Raw genomic sequence first — 20,428 nt, forward strand, 5'->3', positions numbered from 1 at the left:
TCTCCCTTCCAGTCGCCACCGAGCATCCAGCCGCCGTGCAGTGGGCCGCACACAGATCATCCTCCAGACAGCAAGAGCCGCTCAACCTCACTGGTGATGCAAGGAACACCTGCCTCTCTCTCTCCTGGCCTGTCACGGGGAGCCCTGCAGCCAGGCACCCGCTCACAACAGGCCCCATGTTGAGCGAAGGAGTCCATCACACCAACCTGCGGACGTCTACCCTGCCGTGGGCAGCAGGCTGCTCCCAGCACCGTGAGGGCGGAAACCCGGGTGAAGACCCATCTTTGGGTTCCTGGCAGAGACGACCCGGCGGGGGGGGACGTGAGGGCAGGACTGCAAGTGTGTGTGTGAGGGGGCAGCAGTGCCCCAGAGCTAAGTCACTCACACACAAAAAAGAACACACACAGGGTCTCAGAGTGGAAAGAAATGTTACAAGCAGCTGGGAGATCTGGGTGTGTGTCACCGTCCATCTCTTACAAGCTGTGTGGTGTGACATAGGGAAATTACTTCCTTTGTCAAATAGGGATGATAATACCTGCTCAGAGTACTCCCTACAGAGTAAGAATAAAATTCAATAACAAATATGTGAAAGCATCTTAGAAACTCTAAAGTATCCATAAACACAGAGATGTGTTGCATGCATTTTTTTCTGATTAAAAAAGGAAAATGACTCATTATGGAAAATATAATGAATAGAATCAATATACATAAAGTATAAAGAAGAAAATAAAAATCACCTATAATTCTACTACTTACAATCACTGTTACCATTTTGTATATCTCTTTCTATCTTTTATCCAAAGCACACATATGCAAATACATTTTATATATGCATATGCCCACTCACCCACAAGACTGGGTCACATGGACTTTACCACCAGGGCTCTTAGAATTGTTATCATTAACTTCATTAGAGTAGGAATCTCAGTCTATACTGGAACTTTATCATTGCTCTGGCTAAGTAAGAAGTTTTAGAAACTTACTGTTAATAATCCCTCAGTCCTTTAGTTTACTAAATATGCAGTTACCTACAACATGGTACATTGGGAGAACCATTACACTGGGAATCAGGAGATCTGAGCTCTTTCCCTGTGTCTGCCAATAAAGAGCAGTGTATACTCTGGCGAGAAGCCTCTGTGACTCACTTTCCCCATCTGTGAAATGAAAGTGAGAGTCTATGCCTTGAAGGTCAGATGAGATCATGTATGGGAAAGTGTTTAGAAAAAGCACAAAGCACCCCCAGATGGGAGGTACTGATCCATTTCCACACGGTAGGCAAAGTCAGGGAGACAGTACCCCTGCATTAATTCTGGTCCCATTTAACAAGTCCTAACAACCAAGGCAGAGGCCACCTTGAGAGAGTCTGCTGGTTTCTAAGATGCTAATGTACCATTCCCTTTGCCTCCACCACTTACTCGTGATTCATTCCCATCTAAACCAGAGCTAAACCATGCCCCAAAGTGGTTGACTGTTTCTGCAAGGGACGAGGAATACTGGTACACCTCCCAGTTCCACTGTCCACCTTGAGGGGTCAGAGCCACATCCTCTCTGAGGCCATTGGGCCTTGTTTTCTCCAAGTGAGCTCTTGAAACAACCGCAGCTGAGCTTGTTAAACATGCACGTTCCCAGGGCCCCAGTCAAAGTCTTTGGGGGTGGGGCTCAGGAATCTGCATGTTTAACAGCGTCCACTGCCCCTCTCCTCATGCCCCAAGTGATTCTGATGTCCTCACAAAGTCTGAGAACTCATCCAGTCCAACATCTCATTTTATAGATGGGAAAACTGAGGCTTATGGTTACAAAGCCACGAGTGGCTCAGTCAGGGCCATAGGACCAGAACGCAAATTTCTTTCTCAATCTCTGTCTGCTTCTTTCTCCTTCTTTTTTCCCTCCCTTCCTTCTTTTCTCTCTTTATTTCAAGAACATAGACTTTTTCTCTCTCACCATATACAGGTCAGCAGAGAGGTTCCAGTTCACTGGGCAGCTCTGTTCCACACGGTTATAGAATTCAGATTTCTTGTGTGCTTAAATAATGTTCTAGGGTTTTTTTCTTTTAAAGTCCTAATTCTTTTAAAAATCAGTAATAACGAAAGATGGTTTGACACGTAGCAATGAGTAGCCATAATTTTTCATCTGCCAAGGAGGCTAAGACTTAGGCAGAGGGGGAGTGAATGAAAAGCAGTCTTATCCATTTGTTCACACACGCATGCCTTCCTTTATTCATCAAACCGTCACTGACCGTCCAGTAGGTGACTGGTGCTGGGACTACAACAGCACCTAAGACAGGGCCCCTGCCTTTGTTCTAAGTCAGTTCACGTCACAGTGTCACTCAGACTAGAAAATGAAACCGGATGACTTATGAGCAAGCGTTAGGGCAAAAGGGGCCAGCGGTAGCCCCAAGGGAAAAAGAACACGGTCCCAGCCCAGCTTTGTTGTCTCCTGTGACCATCCCCCTTAGCTTCCCTCTTCTAGGAGGGGCAGAATCTGTGGTGCAAGAGTCACACACACTTTCAGCTGGAACCACCATCTTCCAGTAATTCGCCAAAATGACCAACACAAAGGGAAAGAGGAGGGGCACTCGCTACACGTTCTCTAGACCTTTTAGAAAACATGGAGTTGTTCCTTTGGTCACATACATGCGAATCTACAAGAAAGGTGATATTGTAGATATCAAGGGAATGGGCACTATTCAAAAAGGAATACCCCACAAATGTTACCAGGGCAAAACTGGGAGAGTCTACAATGTTACCCAGCATGCTGTTGGCATCATTGTAAACAAAGAAGTTAAGGGCAAGATTCTTGCCAAGAGAATTAATGTGCGTATTGAGCATATTAAGCACCCTAAGAGCCGAGACAGCTTCCTGAAACGGGTGAAGGAAAATGATCAGAAAAAGAAGGAAGCCAAAGAGAAAGGTACTTGGGTTCAGCTGAAGCGCCAGCCTGTGCCACCCAGAGAAGCACACTTCGTGAGAACCAATGGAAAGGAGGCTGAACTGTTGGAGCCCATTCCCTATGAATTCATGGCATGATGGGTGTAAAGAAAATAAAAGAACCAGACTGTATAAATGTTTCTCTTAATTGAGTAGAAGCAAATACTTCTCCCCCAAACAAATATTTAAAGCACATTTTGTGTCCGAATTCAGTGGGTGACGTTTTTACTTTTCAAATTTAGTGGTTTTTCTTCCTGAAAGATGTGAGGTAGTTTGTTGTGCAATATACTCCATTGGTTAATAAACTGCCAGATATTATTTATAAAATATTTGTACTAGTTTGAAAATAGTCTCTAAATTCCTATGAAAAAAGGATTTAAAATAAATAAATGAAAGGTTATCTGTTGCATTATAGTTAAGCTCAGGAAAAGTTGATTACTCATAATTGCATCATAAATTAAGTAGCTGTGTTTTGAGGATCAGGAACTTAACTTTGAAGCCTACTACTTAAAAATACATTGTTAAACTAGTTACATGCTAGTTCTGAGTTGTTTAGACCTTTCACGCAGCAGGGCTCAGAAAAGTGTTAAAAACTAGAATACCTTTTTTATTTAAACCAATGATAAGTATTTCTGTAGCATCCAATATGTTATGTGGCATTCTAAGCACTTTACATAACGTACTCATAAAAAACTTGGAATAAGTTTTATTTTGCCTGTTTTACATGAAAGGAAGCTGAGGCACAAGTAACTTGCCCGAGGATACATGTGCTTAGTGTTGGGAAAAGATTCAAACTCAGGCAACCCATAATCAGATCTTAGTCATCAGTGCTTTATTGCTTCATATTAATAGGAATATTTTAAAGCTACTTTGTCTAGTTGGAGCACATTTTAGGTTTTGTTACTTCCTGGATATTTTTAATTGGATGTGGTAAACATCCAGTAGGGAACTGATCACATCCCATCCCCCTGCCTTCAGTATTCTGTGATAATACTTGTAGCAAGCTTATTTAAAATGAAAACCTTGACTACCTACTTAGTATTCTCTCCTTGCTATTAGACTTGAGGACAAGAACCTATTTATAATTTTAGTAAATGCTGTGAATAGGTAAAAACCCAATGTTAGTGGCCTTGAGTTTCATCTAGTGAAGTGTGATGGTAATAGGGCTGCTTTGGAATCCAGCAAACCCTGGCTTTGAATCTTGGATTCCTAACCTAACTCAATAAATGGTGGTTATTAATTGCCAAAAAAAAAAAAAAAAAAAGAGTCACATCCAGTGTTGCTAGTCCCAGACTGGCCACATCCTGGGTTCAAGAACAGAATCCAGGGCGGGGAAGGAAGGAGGCTCTTTCTCCTCCCACAGCCTCAGTGCCCAGTGTGCTGGGGACACCAAAGTCGGAGCAAGGCCTCCCCTGACAGACCAGGAGGCTTAGTAGTCCATGCAGAGCCAATAAACATCATCTCCTTGGACTTTAATAAGGTTTTGAATGGGTTCCCACTTAAGTAGTCCTTGAGAAACTTGGAAAATATGGCTCGGTGTGAAAGTTTTATTAAGCAGGATGTTGGGAAAATTAGTGGTGTCATTTAGCATCCCCCAAAATCATTTTTGGCATCAATCTGCTTTGCCCTAGGTGGTCTCCAAGCCATCCTTGTCTTCCTCCCCCTCGGTCTCTCTCCTAATCCCAGCGACCATTCAAAGGGACTTGTGCAGCTTTGAACAGGGTTGTAAACTGGGACTTGCATAAAACCAGGGGTCAAGGGAGCTATAACAGAATGATTTAAGCAAACAGAGGCCACTTTATGTTCCAACCTAAATGTTGAAAACATAAAACCATTCTTAAATACATGCTGGCTGAGTATATGGAGAAAAAACTTCCTTTTGAAAATACACTTTGTCTTCTATAATCGGTTCATTACACACCATCATAAAAGTGTGGTCCAGGCAGAGGGAAAAGCAGTGCAAAGGCAGAGAAAGGAGAAGAGATTGCCCAGTGGGCTCAGAGTAGGGAAGAGCCAGGGTGGCTGCAGCACAAGGGCAGGAGGTGGCTGGGGGAACTGCTCAGGGTTCCTGTCTCCCTCCTCAGAGGTCACCCCTTAAACTCTCAGCTGCCTGCCTGCGAGAGGCAGAAAACCACACAAGGGAGAAAATAACATCTTCTGAGATTTACAGCCACCATTGCTCTGTGTCTCCTAAATGCAGAGCATTGTGTTCAGAGATTTCTGTACATTTGCTCACTGATTTCTCCAATAATTTTGCAAGGAAGGCGTTATTCCCTACTTCACACGTAACCTAGCCATGCTCATCCAGCTAAAGGGGGATTTAAACTCAGGGCCCCCCCCACACTCTAAAGCCTATAATGTTTTTAAAAACCACATCATAGAGAAGATGAATATAAGTATCTGCCTGTGATGACATGAGCACTTCTTATGGTTTCCCCACATTTACTAATATATATTTTTTGAAAAACCACTTATTAAAAAAATACAAGTCATACATATTGAACACATTCTTATAAAAGCCAAACAATTCAGAATGAATAGAAAAGCAAGACTTCTCCTGACACTCCCTATAATTAAAGGTATAGCTGTAACAAAAGCATACTGGGGGAAAAAAATTTTTGAAGAGAAAAGAAACAAAATCTACAGTCCCTCCACTTTAATGAAACAAATGGGAGTGATTAGAATATTACTTTTCAGTCTGATTTTTTTCTATACTGGGGCTATCCGCTGTGTGATATACACTCATATTTTGTACCCTGCTTTCCTCAAATTAATGTCATGGGCATTTTCTGTGTCATCTGCCTGGTCCTCTTATCCTTTGGAGTTCATGCCTGGGTAACATTTAATTGAGAGCCATAGTTTGCTTAACCATCCCCCTATCGCTGAACATTTAGATTGTTTCTAATGATTTGCTATTATCAAGTGTTGTGTTTAAGATCTCCAGGCATTTTTTCCCCCTTTCTCTAGTTTGGATTATTTCCCTAGCATTCCCAGAAGTAGAATTACTGGGTCAAAGCACGTGAACATTCTTAAGGCTCTTGATCCACAGCGCCTAATTGTTTTCCAGAAGGACTGAACCCGTTTTTGCTATTTGGAAGCTGGCTACTTTCTCTGTGTGGGAAGTTCTGGGGAAAAGACTTTGTTTAAGACTTCTTATTCTGCTTAACTGAAATCATTACACTTTAATTTTGCTGTTTCATATGACCCCTTTCAAAGTCTGTTGACAATGTTTGACCAACTGATTATTGGGTGGAAGATTTATACTGGTCCCCCTGTCTCCAGGCTCTTCCTGCCTTCAATCTGTTTTGCACACTGCAGGCAGATTAATTCCTTTGGAAACATCACTTGCCTTGTGTCACTGTCCTGCTCAGTAACTTGTAGTAACTCTCTGTTTCCTCCAGGATCAAATCCAAACTCCTCTACTGGGCCTTGAAGACCCTCCATAGGCCCCACCGGCCTTCCCGATTCAATCTGATCTCCTACCACCCTCAGCAGAAACCTTCAGCCACTCCCCTTCTAATCCCTAAATTATGCTCCATCTGCTTTCCCCTTTTATGTTTTCTCCCACCTGGAATGCTTCCCTGTCCTTTCTACCTAGTCCAAATCCTTCTCCTCTTTCAGGGTGATTCAGTCTCAGTGAGTCAGTTGAGAATTCTGCAAGAAGAGCCATAGAAAGTGGGGAAAACCTAGAATCAGGAATGCAGAGAGGGAATCAAAGGAGGGAAAACAGTGGTGATGCCATGCATGCCATCAGGGGCCGGGAGGACCCAGGCACCCCTTCATTAAAGACATGATTGTGTTGGCAACAGAGATCAGAACCAAGGCAAAATTCTTTGTACTATTAATAACATTTAGGCTATTTTTAATGGCCTAAAGAGGGGATCTGTGAGAGAGACTGATTGCGGGCTAGGGCTAATAAAATAATGATGACAATAATAATTATAGTATAGTTAGGATTAGCTTCACTTTGAAAAATAATGCTTTAAATATGAGAAAAATTAATTTATATTTTATGAAAAGAAATCCTTAGGAAGTCCAGTGCTGGAATGGCATCTTCCTGCTCATCAAGGACTCTTTAGCTCTCTGCAATGCCATCCCCAGAGTGTGGCCCTCCTCCTCATGCTCCAATATGGCAGTTGGGGCACCAGCCATCACATCTAGAGTCCAGACCAATAACAGGCATAAGGATGACAAAGAGTGTCTCTGTTTAGGGAGAGTTCCTAGAAATCACAGGCAATGCTTCTGCTCAGAACCCACTGGCCTAGTCACATGGCTGTACCTAGCTGTAAGGGAGTCTATATGCCCAGATAAAAATCAGGGTTATATTACTAAAACAAAGAGAAGAACAGATGTGGGGGCATACAGCTAGCAGCCTGTGCTACCAGCTATTGAGGCACTGTGGTAATCAATTTATATCATTATCTCTTTTAATTTTTATACCAATTCTATGAGCAATTACATAATGGAAAGGAGAGTGAGACCTGGACTGTCTCTGAGTCCAGAGCCTGGACTCTTTTTTAAAAAAAGTTTTTAGGCTTTGTGGAAACACGTTTCATGATATAAAAATCACAAAATAATTAAAAAAATTTTTTTTCTTGACGAAACACACACACACACACACACACACACACACACACACACACACACTTCATCTTTCAGAGACTGAGTCTTACAGTCTCTGAAGCTGCATCTCACCATACAGAACTGACTGGAGCCCCTCCTTCTGTATGTGTTTAGTTACATATTTTTGTATACTGTAGGTCTTATTTGTGAAGAATATATAAGACTTTCTCTATAGGTTGTAAAACACACGTGGTTCTCAATAAATAATATTGAAATAATGTTCTAAAGGGAAAAAATAGAAATTTTTGAGAACACTCAAGGTAAACAGTTTTCACAAGTGAGAGGTCTACTGAGATAGCTGTGAATGTGAAAGAGGGTAAGAAAGGTGAAATTCTTCCTCCTTCAATTTGTATTGTGTTTTGAATTATCACTCCCGTTTTCCTGTAAAACAAATGAGTGGGGAAATTGCCACATAGGGAGGGCGGCCAGGTTTGCTAATGCTAATTCTGTGACTGCTCGGTATCTGAGATGCTAGGAAGCATGAACTCTTGGTGGAGTTGGATAGGTATCACAGCCCCAGACCAAGAGGCAGGGTGAGGGTGAGGTAGGATGGTAGGGGGCAGAGGGCATATCTGATTATAGAAGGAAAGCTGTTTGGAAAAAGTTTTTCAGACTGATAGGGACTGCAGACAGAGAAGGAAGAGAGAGTATAGGGCAGAGACTAGTTTAAAAAATACTGTGAACATGGAATGGGGTTGGGGAGGCCAATTGGAGTTTAAATACTTGCAGATAGGCAGTTTTAGCTTTACACCACCGGCTACCCTTGGTTCCTCCCAAGCTCCCAAGGCCGAATTATACTCTAGGACTGCAGTCAGGCCCAGTAACTGCCAGCTTTTGTCAATGTCCCTGCCTTCTGTGACCCGTAAGCCTGAGTTGCCTGCAGGCCACAGTAAAGGAGGGGTTGCATTCCAAAGGAATGACCAAGGCTGGGCGTTGCCAAGGGAGGGGAGCCAGAGAAAATCATAGGGAAAGACTAGTTCCTAGAATGTAAGCAGCTGGAAGGCAAGGACCAGGTCAGTTTTGTTCCATGCTATATCACTACACCAAGTACACTATCTAGTCCATGGTTCCCTCCACCCTTACCCAATGAAGTCTTGTTAAATGAACGAATGAAAGACTGTGGCCCTGAGGTCACAAGCTAAGAAGGATCTATAAGCACCTTCCTGCTGGCGCTTTAAGGTGACCAGCTGGGAATGTCAGGAAACATTCTATGGGAGGCAGCCCTGGCCTATTTCAGCACATGGGCAACTTCAGGTTGAAGCCAGGGGCTGGTTTCAACCGCACAGTGGGTCTCTGGTGTGGGATCTAGGACCTTAAACGGCAGTGACTGAGAAATCTCTGAGACTGGATAAGGGGAGGACTTTGTCCTTTCTGTCTCTTTTTGCCCTCTTCCTACCAAGTCTCAGGTATCATCCTAAATGCTGTACATGCCTTATCTCATTTAATCTCCTGATATTCCAGGGAGGTCAACATTAACAATCCCCATTTTCCAGATGAAGAAACTGGAACTTGAAGAGGTTAAGTAACCTGTTCAAGGAATGAGAGCTCTTAAGTGGGAAAGCAAGATACCAACCCAACTCTCCCTGACCCCAAAGCCCTCATCTTAACTACTCCACTCCCTGCCTCTATTGGCTCCATGTTCTATCTCATTTAACCTGGTTGCAAAACATTTTGTTTACCTATCTAACTAACATTTTGAGATATTTTCAGATGAACAGAAATTTTGCAAAAACAGAAATAATCCCCATATACCCTCCATCCACACGCCCCAGATGCTGGTCTTTTATTGCCAGGAGTAAATATAGCTTACATTTCCTGACTGTACTTTTATGTCCCGTTGGACTTAAATTTTCATCAGTTTTTCAGCGATTGCAGACCCCGGCTGAAGGCGAGGAGAAGAAGCAACGTGGCAGCTGGCTGGTGGGCAGCGGGCTGCACTGACCACATGGGAACCCAGACGCCCTGGAACAGATGTGCTGACTCCCAACATTCCCCCAGGGGACAAGTGGGTCATCCAGCAGCTCGTCTAATGGGGAGGCTTCAGAGGAATGTCCCAGACGCCAGGCTTGAGAGATTCATTAGCAACAAAAGATGTCTAAACAAGGGAAACATTAGCAATGACGGTCCCTCAGAATAATCCCACCCCTTTCTCCCTTGTGCTGTCAGTTCAGGGCAGAAAGACTTACTGTGAACCTACTATGAGTCAGGCACTGAATTAAGTGCTGGGGAAAATGATAACCTTGTCAGTGATGCTGCCTCAGAAAAAATGAGATGGTTGACTAGAAAAGATAGGGGAGACTTGGTAGGGATTTCCCCACTAGTATTCAATCAGGGACCCTCAGTTAGGGAAAAACCTCAAATTATTTTGGAAACAAAATTAGGAGGCTGGGGGTGGGGGAGGGAGGCAAGAGAAGATGGGACAAGTTCCCACATGAAAACAAGGCAATCCAGCTCTGTTTCCTGCCTAATGCTGGTGGTCCTGGGGGAGGGGGGCAGCTCAGAGGGAAGCAGGCCCTGTGAGAGGTGTCCAGAGAAGCGAGGGGGCCAGAATACTGCAGTTTTAAGGGCAGAGCAATACAGGTAGAGCCCCAGTTTAGCCTCCAAGCAAACCTACAGACCATAAAAAGATGAGGGGACTTGGCTAATGCTTCTGGGACAATATCTGCCTACAGAGCAGAGGGGAGAGCCGTGCGGACCACCCTCAGGGTCCTTCATTGTACCCGTAAGCCTTCTTGGTCCTTTATCCTTGCATGTTCTCCGTGCCTCCCTCATGTCCAGTTTCATCCTGCAGACTTCTAATGACCCAGAAAACCCCAGGGGGGACCTGCTGAGGGTCTCAAGTCGGACAGGTCTGGATTCAAGTCCCAACTCTGTCACTAACCAGCTGGATGGCCACTTAACTAACCTCTCTGAACCTCAGTTTATCATTTGTAAAGTGCAGGTGATGATACCTTTTCATGAATTGGATGTGATGATGGAAGGAGCTTACACATGGAAAGTGCCCAACCTGGCTCCAGGAAAGCAGTCTTCTTCCTGACTTCTCAGGCCACTTTGCCCTCCCAACTGCCTGCCCTTCACCTCTGATAACGCTGGTGGCCAGCGTGTTGCTCTCCCCTTGTCCATTTTTTCCAGGTTATGGTGGAAACAGACCAAGGAGCCTGACTATCTGGGTCTGAATCCTGGTTCTGCCATATAACAGCTGTGTGACCTTGAACAAGTCACTTAATCTCTCTGAGCTCCAGGTTCCTCACTTGCAAAATGGAAATTATACCTACCTCAAATGAAATAATGTAGGGAAGTGCTTTGTAAGTGTTACGAAACTTTATGAGACTCAGCTGATGTTTTGCTGCCCTTCTCATCTCCCCCCACAATTCTCCCACTCCCACCCTCCATCCTCTGACATCAAGCCCAACTTGGGTAGAAGGAGCACCAAGGGAGTTCGGAGCTGTGAGTTCTGGTCCAAGTTCCATCATCAATTTGGGGTCCTTTGGCAAATCATGATCTTCCCAGGGCCTAGGTCTCTCTCTGAATAGAATATCTCGCATGGCCTCTTCTACCAGGAGGTTCCACCCATTTGTGGCTAAAGGGGTCAGGAGTTTATTTTCAGACAGGAATACAGTCGGGCTTGGAGGACGTCACTGCTTCTGTGCACAGCTCTGTTCTCATCACATTCTTCTATTAATAAGGCCGAGATCATGCACTGCTGGGTCACGTGTGAGCCTGAGGGTGTCTCCAATACTCAGTTTAGGGTAATTAGTCTTTTTGACCCTTAGCAGGGGAAATGTCTCCAGTTGGGGGGAAATGAAGTTGTCAAACATAGTCCTTAAGGAGAGGGAGATTTATAGGAGATCACATACAAAAGCACAGGAATTAAACAAACAAACAGGGAAAGAGCACTTAAAAGCTCAGACCAAACAATATATACTGCACGCTATGCTCAGGCAGGTCAACCGTGGTCCGAGGTCTCCCCAGGCACCACCCAAGTGTAACAGCCCAGACAATTGTTCATCTTCCAAGAAGCCCTTCCCAGAAACCACAGGGTTGCAGGAAGGTAAAACCAATGACGTCATCGAGGGGAAGAAACGACAGTGGTCAGTACAGTTCTTTACTGACCATTTTGTTTTTTAAAACTTGCCTTTGTGTAGCCCAAGATTTGGGCCCTGCTCTCTGTCCTACCCCTCCTCATGGCACCCTGCTCCCTGACTACCCCAGTGACACTGCACCTCCTCGTGTCCCTCCGACTCTGCTGCCCTCTTGGTTTTCTTTCGGGTAGAGTCTCCATAAAATACAGGATGCAAGTTAAATTCCAATTTCAGCAAAACCACACATTTGTTTTTTTTAGTATAAGCATGTCCCATGGACTATTTGGGATATACTCATACTAAAAATTATTCACGGTTTAACTGAAATTTAAATTTAAGTGGGCATTGTGTATTTTTATATGCTAAATCTGGCAACCTACTATCAAGGCATTTTTGGCTTTTATCTCTGTCCAGAACATACTACCGCCACATCCTCCCTTGGCCAGCTCCATGTCATTCAAGTTCCACTCAAGTGTCCCCTCCTTAGAGTGACACTCTCTGACCCTCCCCTTCAATATAAAGTAGCCGCCCTCCCCCCATAGTGCCTTTCTAGCATATTCCCCTGTTCCCTCTCTCTGAAATGAGTTTGCTTATTTGTTTTCTTGCTTAATGTCTGTTTCCTCTGGCTAGAATGATAGACACTGTTATGTTTTTCCCTAATCACTCTCCAACACCTGAATGTACCTGGCACATGCCAGGCATTTAATAAATATTGGTTGAATAAATGAATGAGTAGAAGGTATGCTTCAGAGCAGTGCTTCACAAACTTTAATGAAAACCCTAGAGATTCTGTTCAGTTTTGTTAAAATCCAGATTCTGATCCTATAGGTTGGGTGTGGGCCTGAGACTGTGTATTTCTAACAAGCTCCCAGTAATGCTGAAGCTGCTGGTCCACAGACCATGCTTTAAGAGGCAATAGAATTCTCTGTGATGATGGAAATGTTCTATATCTGCACTGTCCAATACGGCAGCTACTAGCCACATGTGGTTATTGAATATTTGAAATGTGGCTAGTGTCACTGAGGAATTTCACTTAATTGAAAATTTTACTTAATTCTAATTAATTTAAGTTTAAATGGTACAGCTATTTGGACAGCACAACCCGAGGGAAGTGGTTCTCAGTCGTGGCTGCACATTGGAACTACCAGAAGCTCACTGGAAAATACAGATGGCAAAATCTCTTGGTTTGGGTCTTAGAGAATTCGTTTTTACTCTTGTGTTTTAAAGCTCCCCCAGGTTATTCCAAAGTGCAACCAGAGTTGAGGACCTCGCCTTAGAGTTTTCAGAGCAGCAATACTTTACTTTCCATTCAATTCCTGCCACCGCCTAAAGAGCAGAAAAGACAAGTGTAACTAAATATCATCAACCCCATTCTACTGGGAATAACTGAGGTGCAGGAAGATACAGGGATTTGCCCAAGGTTATATAGCTGGTAATTGATGGAGTCAGGACCCACAGAGCCCTTGTGTTTCCACATCCATCCTCTTCCTCAAATTCTTTGTGAAAAGAGGCAAATGTCTTCAGTCAGTCAGTCCTCCCTAGCTGCCATCCTCTTTCCATAGCTGCCACCAACTTCCATCTGCCTTTGATGCCCCCTTTCCCAGGGCCTTGTCTGGCTTCATCATCCCCCAGAGAGGAGAGCCGATTAGAATCCTCACGCTGTTTTCATCATTGATCACAAAAAGAATGGGTCTCTCTCTACCAGACAGGAAGGAAATCCAAGTTTGAGTGGACGAGGGCACCTCGCCATGGAACTCACCACTCCCAGGGTGGGGCCTCCAAGTGGAACAGACCCATTCCTTCCTGCCACACCTGCCCATGAGGGCACAGATTGAGGGGTCTTAGGGAGGGAAGTCAACAGTGACAACACAGGTGACCTGGGAGGGTCTCCTGAGGAGTTCAAAGACCTTGCCGGGATTTCCTGGGGCAGAGTTGGGAGGGTTGGTTTTAGGTGATCCACAGGAAAAATTTTAAATGTTTAATACTTATGTATTTATTTTAATGTATATTAAGAAAAATGCAGCTCATTAAATCTGCAATTTCACAGATATTTCTTTTTTTAAATTTTTTTTACTTTTCATTTTATATTGGAGTACAGTTGATTAACAATGTTGTGTTAGTTTCAGGTGTACAACAAAGTGATTCAGTTATTTATACACGTGTATCTATTCTTTTCCCAATTAGGTTGTTACAGAATATTGAGCAGAGTTCCCTGTGCTATATACAGTAGGTCCTTGTTGGTTATCCATTTTAAATATAGCAGTGTGTACATGTCAATCCCAAACTCCTTAACTATCCCTCCCCCACCCTTCCCCTCTGGTAACCATAAGTTTGTTCTCTAAGTCTCACAGATATTTCTGATATAAAGTTCCTGGAAAAATTAATTTACTTAAGAAAAAAGGGAGCACATTTAAAGCAAAATGTTAAGGAAATAACAGTACGAGTGGGACTTGGATATGGCCAAAATGGTGACGGGGGCCTGGGTATACCCTGAGGATGTAGTGAGAGGGGGCGGACTGCGTCCTTTGTTGGGAGGTCAGAGGTGGAAGGGAAGGCTTTCATGGAAACATTCTTGTCAGCAGCATGTCTTTCAATAATAAAGAATTTCTGTTGCTGACAAGAAATCCACTGTCTTGGAATAATGGTCAGGAATGAAAACAGCACAGCATCAAGCCCTCCAGGGCCTACAGTGAGGTCCAGCTGAGGGAAAGGACAATTCCCCGGCCCATTCAAGCTCCAACAAGCCTGCAGGAGACCACACTCAGCTGAACATCTCAGTCCTGCTGCAGACACGCCGGGAGAGCTGTGCTTGTCTGAGCCCGGTATCCAAGGACAGGCCCTTGTGGAGGCCAAAGAGCCTGGTTCTAGCTATCCAGGCACAGCGTTTCCTCAGTTTCACCAGTCCCAGCCCCTGCCTGGAGCCCGGAAGGACTAAGCTCTGAGTGGTTACTGCCAAAAATTACACACCCATATTGATGGGTCCAACCCCATGTATGCTCAATTCACACCTTTATTTTTCAGGGGGACTCAGAGCCCCCCTGGGGAATGGATGAACCAGGACCCTGAGACGGTGAAAGGATGTGTGCTCAATTTAATGGGCTGACAGTCACACTCTGAGAATGAAAAAGGATTGGATCCAGTTTTTAAGAATAGAGTTGCCATCTTTAAGATGTTCCAAGAAGGGGGGAGGTATGAAGAGGCAGAGCACAGAGGATTTTTAGGGCAGTGAAAATACTCTGTATGATACTATAATGATGGATAATGCCATCATACATTTGTCCAAGTCCATAGAATGTATACCACCAAGTGCGAACCATAATGTAAACTATGGACTCTGGGTGATTATGATATATCAATGTATATATCACTAGTAACAAAAGTACCCCTCCAGTGGGGGTTATTGATAATGGGGTAGGCTGTGCAAGTGCGGGGGCAGGGAATACATAGGGATTCTCTGTACTTTCCTCTTAGTTTTGCTCTGAATCTAAAACTGCTCTTAAAAAATAAATTTAAAAAAAGTTCCAAGAGAATTTGTGAACACCCAAAATCAAAATAACCTGAAGGTGGGGGAGTGACTTCAGAGAGAACCAACTTAATTGTGGGTATAACTGAGGACGCTTAAACTGTTTATACCTTACGGGGCGTGGGCTAAAGAAAGAATGTGCTCAGAACTGGCATAATCTATATAAGGCACCCAGGAAGGTTTGCTCAGAGAGTCAGTTTATATCTTCAGTATGATACGGGGAACAAGGTGTCCAGATCCACAACTGGGAGATCAGTTCTGGAGGCAGGTAACAACCACAACCAGAGTCAAATCAATGGCTAATGTTAAGTGGATACTTACTAAGCGCCAGTCACCATTTAAAAGCATTTACTCCTACAACAACGTTAGGAGGTAGGCACTAATAGTATCCCCATTCTACAGATGAGGAAACTGAGGCACAGAGCTGTTAAGTGACCCACCCAAAGCCACATCTGGCTAGTAGGCATGGAGACATCTGGCACTCACAGCTGCATGATACTGCCATTAAGACCATCCAGGTAACACGCATGCTCCAAGCTCATGCTCACCAAGCTATCCTCAAAGGTAACACTGGCTAAGACAGCAGAGTGAGATTCAAATCTTGGCTTTATCACAGTTTAGTTTCTTAACCACTTTATGCCCCAATCCCTCATCTGTAAAATGGGAATAATAATACCTGTCTTGCAGGGTGTATGAAGATGAAATGAGAGGATGTACTCAAAGCCCTTAGCAGTGTTCTTGGCACGGGGGAAGCCCTCTTGGTTACTGACCAGCTTAACCTCCCCTATAGGTAAATCTTCTTGGGAAGCTTCATAATAACAATGGCTCCCTTTTACTGAGGGCTTCCCACGTGCCCTCCGCTAAGAGCTTTGAGTACATCCTCTAGTTTCATTTTCATGCACCCTGCAAGGCAGGTGTTATCATCCTAATTCAGAATATTTGAATTCTGGTTTATCCATTTACCTCTTGTGAATTTAATCATTTCCCCAGAGACAAATATTTTCTGGGCGTAGAAACCCAAATAGCACCTTCGGGCCTGCAAAGCTGAAGCCCAGGCCCCGAGGGCTCCATGGGGGTGCCTAGACGGCCCCTCCCAGGCACCAGCCATCTGATGCTTGGGGCCACCTCTATAGGCTGCCACAGGATATGCCCAGGACACCCTGAAGCTGCTAATCCTAGCATCAACACTATGTTTTTCCTCGAAGGATTTCCTTTCCTTTAACAAAATCGGTATTGACTAATATTAACATATAAACTGTTAACACCAACGCTTGTTTGATGTATGGCCTCCTAGGTATCGTCATATGTATCTACACATCCTTAAAAAAAGAAAAAAAAAGAAAGAAATTCTCTTTCATGTACAGTTCTTGCTTTTTCACTTAACATATGATAGAAATCTTTCCATGTCAGAATATAAAGCTCTACATTATATTTAAAAATCTACATAAAATGCAGCATGCTTTTTTTTAACTGGTTAAGGAAGAGTGAACATTTATCCTTTTTAACTCCTCAATATTTTTAAACTTTTCAACAATGAAGGTATATTGCTTAAGTGAAAAAGAGATTAGAAGTGCTTTTTTAAAATTAATATTGAAAACATAATGTTGCAACACTTTAAAAATAAACAGTTTCATTTTTGTTAATTATTTTCCAGTTCTTGTCCACATACAAGAACTAGAACAAATATTTTTACCTACTTATGACCCTGCTGAAATACTCCTTTATCACATTATCTGAAACATTTGCCCACGTTTCTATGGAGCCCCCTTAAAGGCTTGTATAAAGGTGTGGAGAGCATGGGGGCGGTGGAAGGTGGTGGGCTATTCCACAGGGTAGTGTCCAGAGCAAAGCTCCAGGGACAGAGCGCTTAGCAGTCTGGTAAGACCCCTGGACCCCTTCCCAGAATAATACTTTCAAATGTATAAAATAAGGGATTTCCCTGATGGTCCAGTGGTTAAGACTCCACGCTCCCAACGCAGGGGGCCCGGCTTCGATCCCTGGTCAGGGAACTAGATCCCGCATGCGGCAACTAAGAGCCCGCACGCGGCAACTAAGAGCCCCGCACGCAGCAACGAAGGTCCGGCGTACCTCAACTAAGACCCAGCACAGCCAAATAAATAAATTTAAAAAACTATTTTTAAAAACCAAATGTATAAAATAAGATATATAAGATTATAAAAGAAAACAATTACATCGAAGTACAATTATCAAAATAAAAATATGTAAAATTGTAGTAATATATGTACCTCTTTGTGCATTAAGGAACAAAGTCTAGCAGTGAGTCTAATTTCTATCATTAATTCCAAAGTTGTGATGAACACAAATATTTCATGATATCTACAACACAATAATGTGATATGAAAACATCTGTGATTTCTATTGGTGACAAGTCTCAGGTTCACTAATATGGCTGTGGTTGTTGAGTACATTTGTAATTGAAGGAAATGCTACATTTCATTTTATGTTAGCAAAAATAAAGATGTCATTTTTCCCCAACCCAAATTCATAGACCCCCTGAATTCTATAAGAGAAGTGGGTTCTAGGTCTACTGATGCCTGCTCTGCAGAATTGCTATACTTACTAGCCTAGGAAAGATGAAGGGAGAAAATTATTTCCATATCTCTTCCCTATTCATTTTTTTCTACATATTTTATCCAAACCACCAGGATCTCCAGCTACCATGATTAGGAGATAATTCAGAATTAATTTTCTAGAGATGGGAGAAACCCATCTCTAACCAACTGCCCAGCCCCCAACCACTTCCACTCCCTGGTCATCCTCTGCACATACACAGAAAGAAGCTCGTCTCACCATCTTCCAACTCAGCGTGCTTCATATTTGCACTAGATTTAACATGCACATCCCTCCTTCTTCCTTCCTAATAGTTACGAAGTCGCCAAACAAGTCCAGTCAGTTCTGAATGAAGGAAGCTGGATAATCCGCCTACTTATTGGAGGCTGCCTAATCCAAATAGATGTTTTTCATCACTGAAGGTATTTTCCAGGACTCTGCAAATCCAGAGGATCAGTCTCCTTCTTTCACACAAGCATCAGCATTGGATTCATTTCTGAAATCACCGGCACCAACCAGGCTCTGGTTCTTGGCCCAAGTTTCAGAAATTATCTGCAATGATTGTACTCTCCTTTTCTTCCACCAATAATTATAACATATTGCTTTGTGTGGCACCTTATGCTTCTCAGAAGTAATGTTCACATACGAAATGCTGTTATCCCAGAGGCAGGATGCAGACACGGAACTCTGGATTCCTAATGCAATGTTCATTCCATGATGCCAAGATTCAATTATTACTATTTCCGTTATAACAGAGAATTCCTAAAACATAGTGAAGTTGTGTCCCCTTTAACTAAACATGAAAATCTCATGATCTCTTTTATTTGAAAACTTTAAATGCTTAAAATATTGTGGCTAAAAACAAATTAAAGAAATGGGAATTTTTGAAATACTCTATTTTTTAAACTACTACTCTTATTTTGATTTTTAAAAACAATAGAATTCAACTTCAATCACACAATATCCTAGATGTGTGATCAAATTGTCCCAGTTTGTCTGGGACTTCCTGTTTTAAAACTAAAAATGCTACAGTTTGCAAACCCCTCAGTCTTGGACAACCCCTCCATCCTGGGAAAACTAGGACAGTTGGTCATACCAGGTGTCACTGTAAGCTTTGACGTTGATTATTGGCCACAATTTTTTTAATCCTTCATAAGGTCAAAGATAGACCACAACAGGTATCATTTTCATTGCCATACCTTTGCTGCTCCACAGAGATGTGGATCCTCTCCCATCAATTCATTTCTCTAAGTGATTTTAAAAGTTCAAAGTATATGTAAATACCAAAAAGTTAGGTTTCATTGGTTGTAAGTAACAGAAACCAATTCACTCTAACTTAAGCAAGGAAGGAATTTCTCAAAACAAAAACAAAAACAGAATCCAAGGAAAACCTGAAGAACCCGGCTTTGGAATGGACAGGAACTAGAATAGCTCCTGGGATCTAAGTAGCAAGAATTACTGGGCAATCCCTTTTGTGAAGAGATTAGCAAACTTTTTCTTTAAGGGTCCAGATAGTAAATATTTTAGGCTTTGTGGGGCAGTCTCTATCGTAACTACTCAATTTTGTCATTGTAGCATGAAAGCAGCCATAGACAATACATAGACAAATGACTGTGTCTGTGTCCCAGTAAAACTTCATTTACAAAAATAGCCAGAGACCCTGATTTAGTTGGTGGCCACAGTTTGCCAACCTTTGCTTTAGGGTATATCGTTTGGCATGGATCTACTCTGTTTTCAGTCTTCTTGAATCTTTCTTGAATCTTTGGCTCAAGATTCAAATTCAAAGAAGGAAGCATCTGATTGGCAGAATTCTTTGGCCAGGGGAGAGTGGGGTGCCATGATTGGCCAGATTTTATCCATTTTGGAGAGGTAACTCCCCAAAGCAAAATTAGGGACAGTTACCAAAGAAGGAGGAATGAATTCAGGTGAAGCTGAAACAATAGCTATTTACTTCATCAGGGTTAGTTTCTCATTACCACTTTACTCTCTAGGGGAGTCCAAGAAACCCAGGACATACTAGTATTATAATAGAGTGTTTTTTCAGCTGAACCAAACTTGGGTCCACTTGCCCACTGAGCAGAAAAACCCATCTACTGACACCAGGTTGTGGCGAAGGGAAGTGCGGCATTTACTGCAGGGCCAAGCCAGGAGAATGGGCAGCTCATGCTCAAAAGACCTGAACTCCCTGATGGTTTTCAGAGAAGGGTTTTTAACGGCAACATTTTGGCGGGTGAGGGTTGCAGTTTGTGGACTTTCTTCTGAGTGGTTGGTGGTGATGTAACAGGGTGATGTGTCAGGAATCTTAATCATCAGCCTTCTGGTTCCAGCCAGTCTGAGGTCTACATGCTTGTGGTTAGCATGTAGTCCATCCTCTACCTGGTCTTAGTTTCTTCAGAACAACTCAAAGATATGCATCAGATTGTTACATACATCCCTTAAGGAGGAACTAAGACTCTGTTTTATCGCTGAACTATTGTTTTAGCTATCATTACTTTCCTTGCTTGACTGCTTTTCCTTTGTTTCTGCATTCTCTCACTTCCCTAATTTGTAACTGCTTGAGTCTGCTCTTTGGAACTCAGGGAAGGCCTAGTAGACTAAAGCCTTTTTTCGTACAAACAAGAAACAGGGGACACACAGGGGCTTTTGCACCTGGGAAGGCACTTCAGGGTCCTGATCACTTTCAGTATCATCAGCCCCAGAGG

At 43.0% G+C, this 20,428-nt stretch overlaps 1 pseudogene across 1 annotated transcript; it reads left to right on the forward strand.

The window, feature by feature from the left end:
- Positions 1-218: 218 nt before the first annotated feature.
- On the forward strand, positions 219-19,100 carry LOC309643031 (large ribosomal subunit protein eL21 pseudogene; annotated as a pseudogene). The gene has a single exon. The product of its transcript is annotated as a large ribosomal subunit protein eL21 pseudogene (transcript).
- Positions 19,101-20,428: the final 1,328 nt, after the last annotated feature.

The sequence above is a fragment of the Balaenoptera physalus genome (assembly GCF_965194825.1).
Source record: "Balaenoptera physalus genome assembly, chromosome: 14".
Taxonomy (NCBI): Eukaryota; Metazoa; Chordata; class Mammalia; order Artiodactyla; family Balaenopteridae; genus Balaenoptera; species Balaenoptera physalus.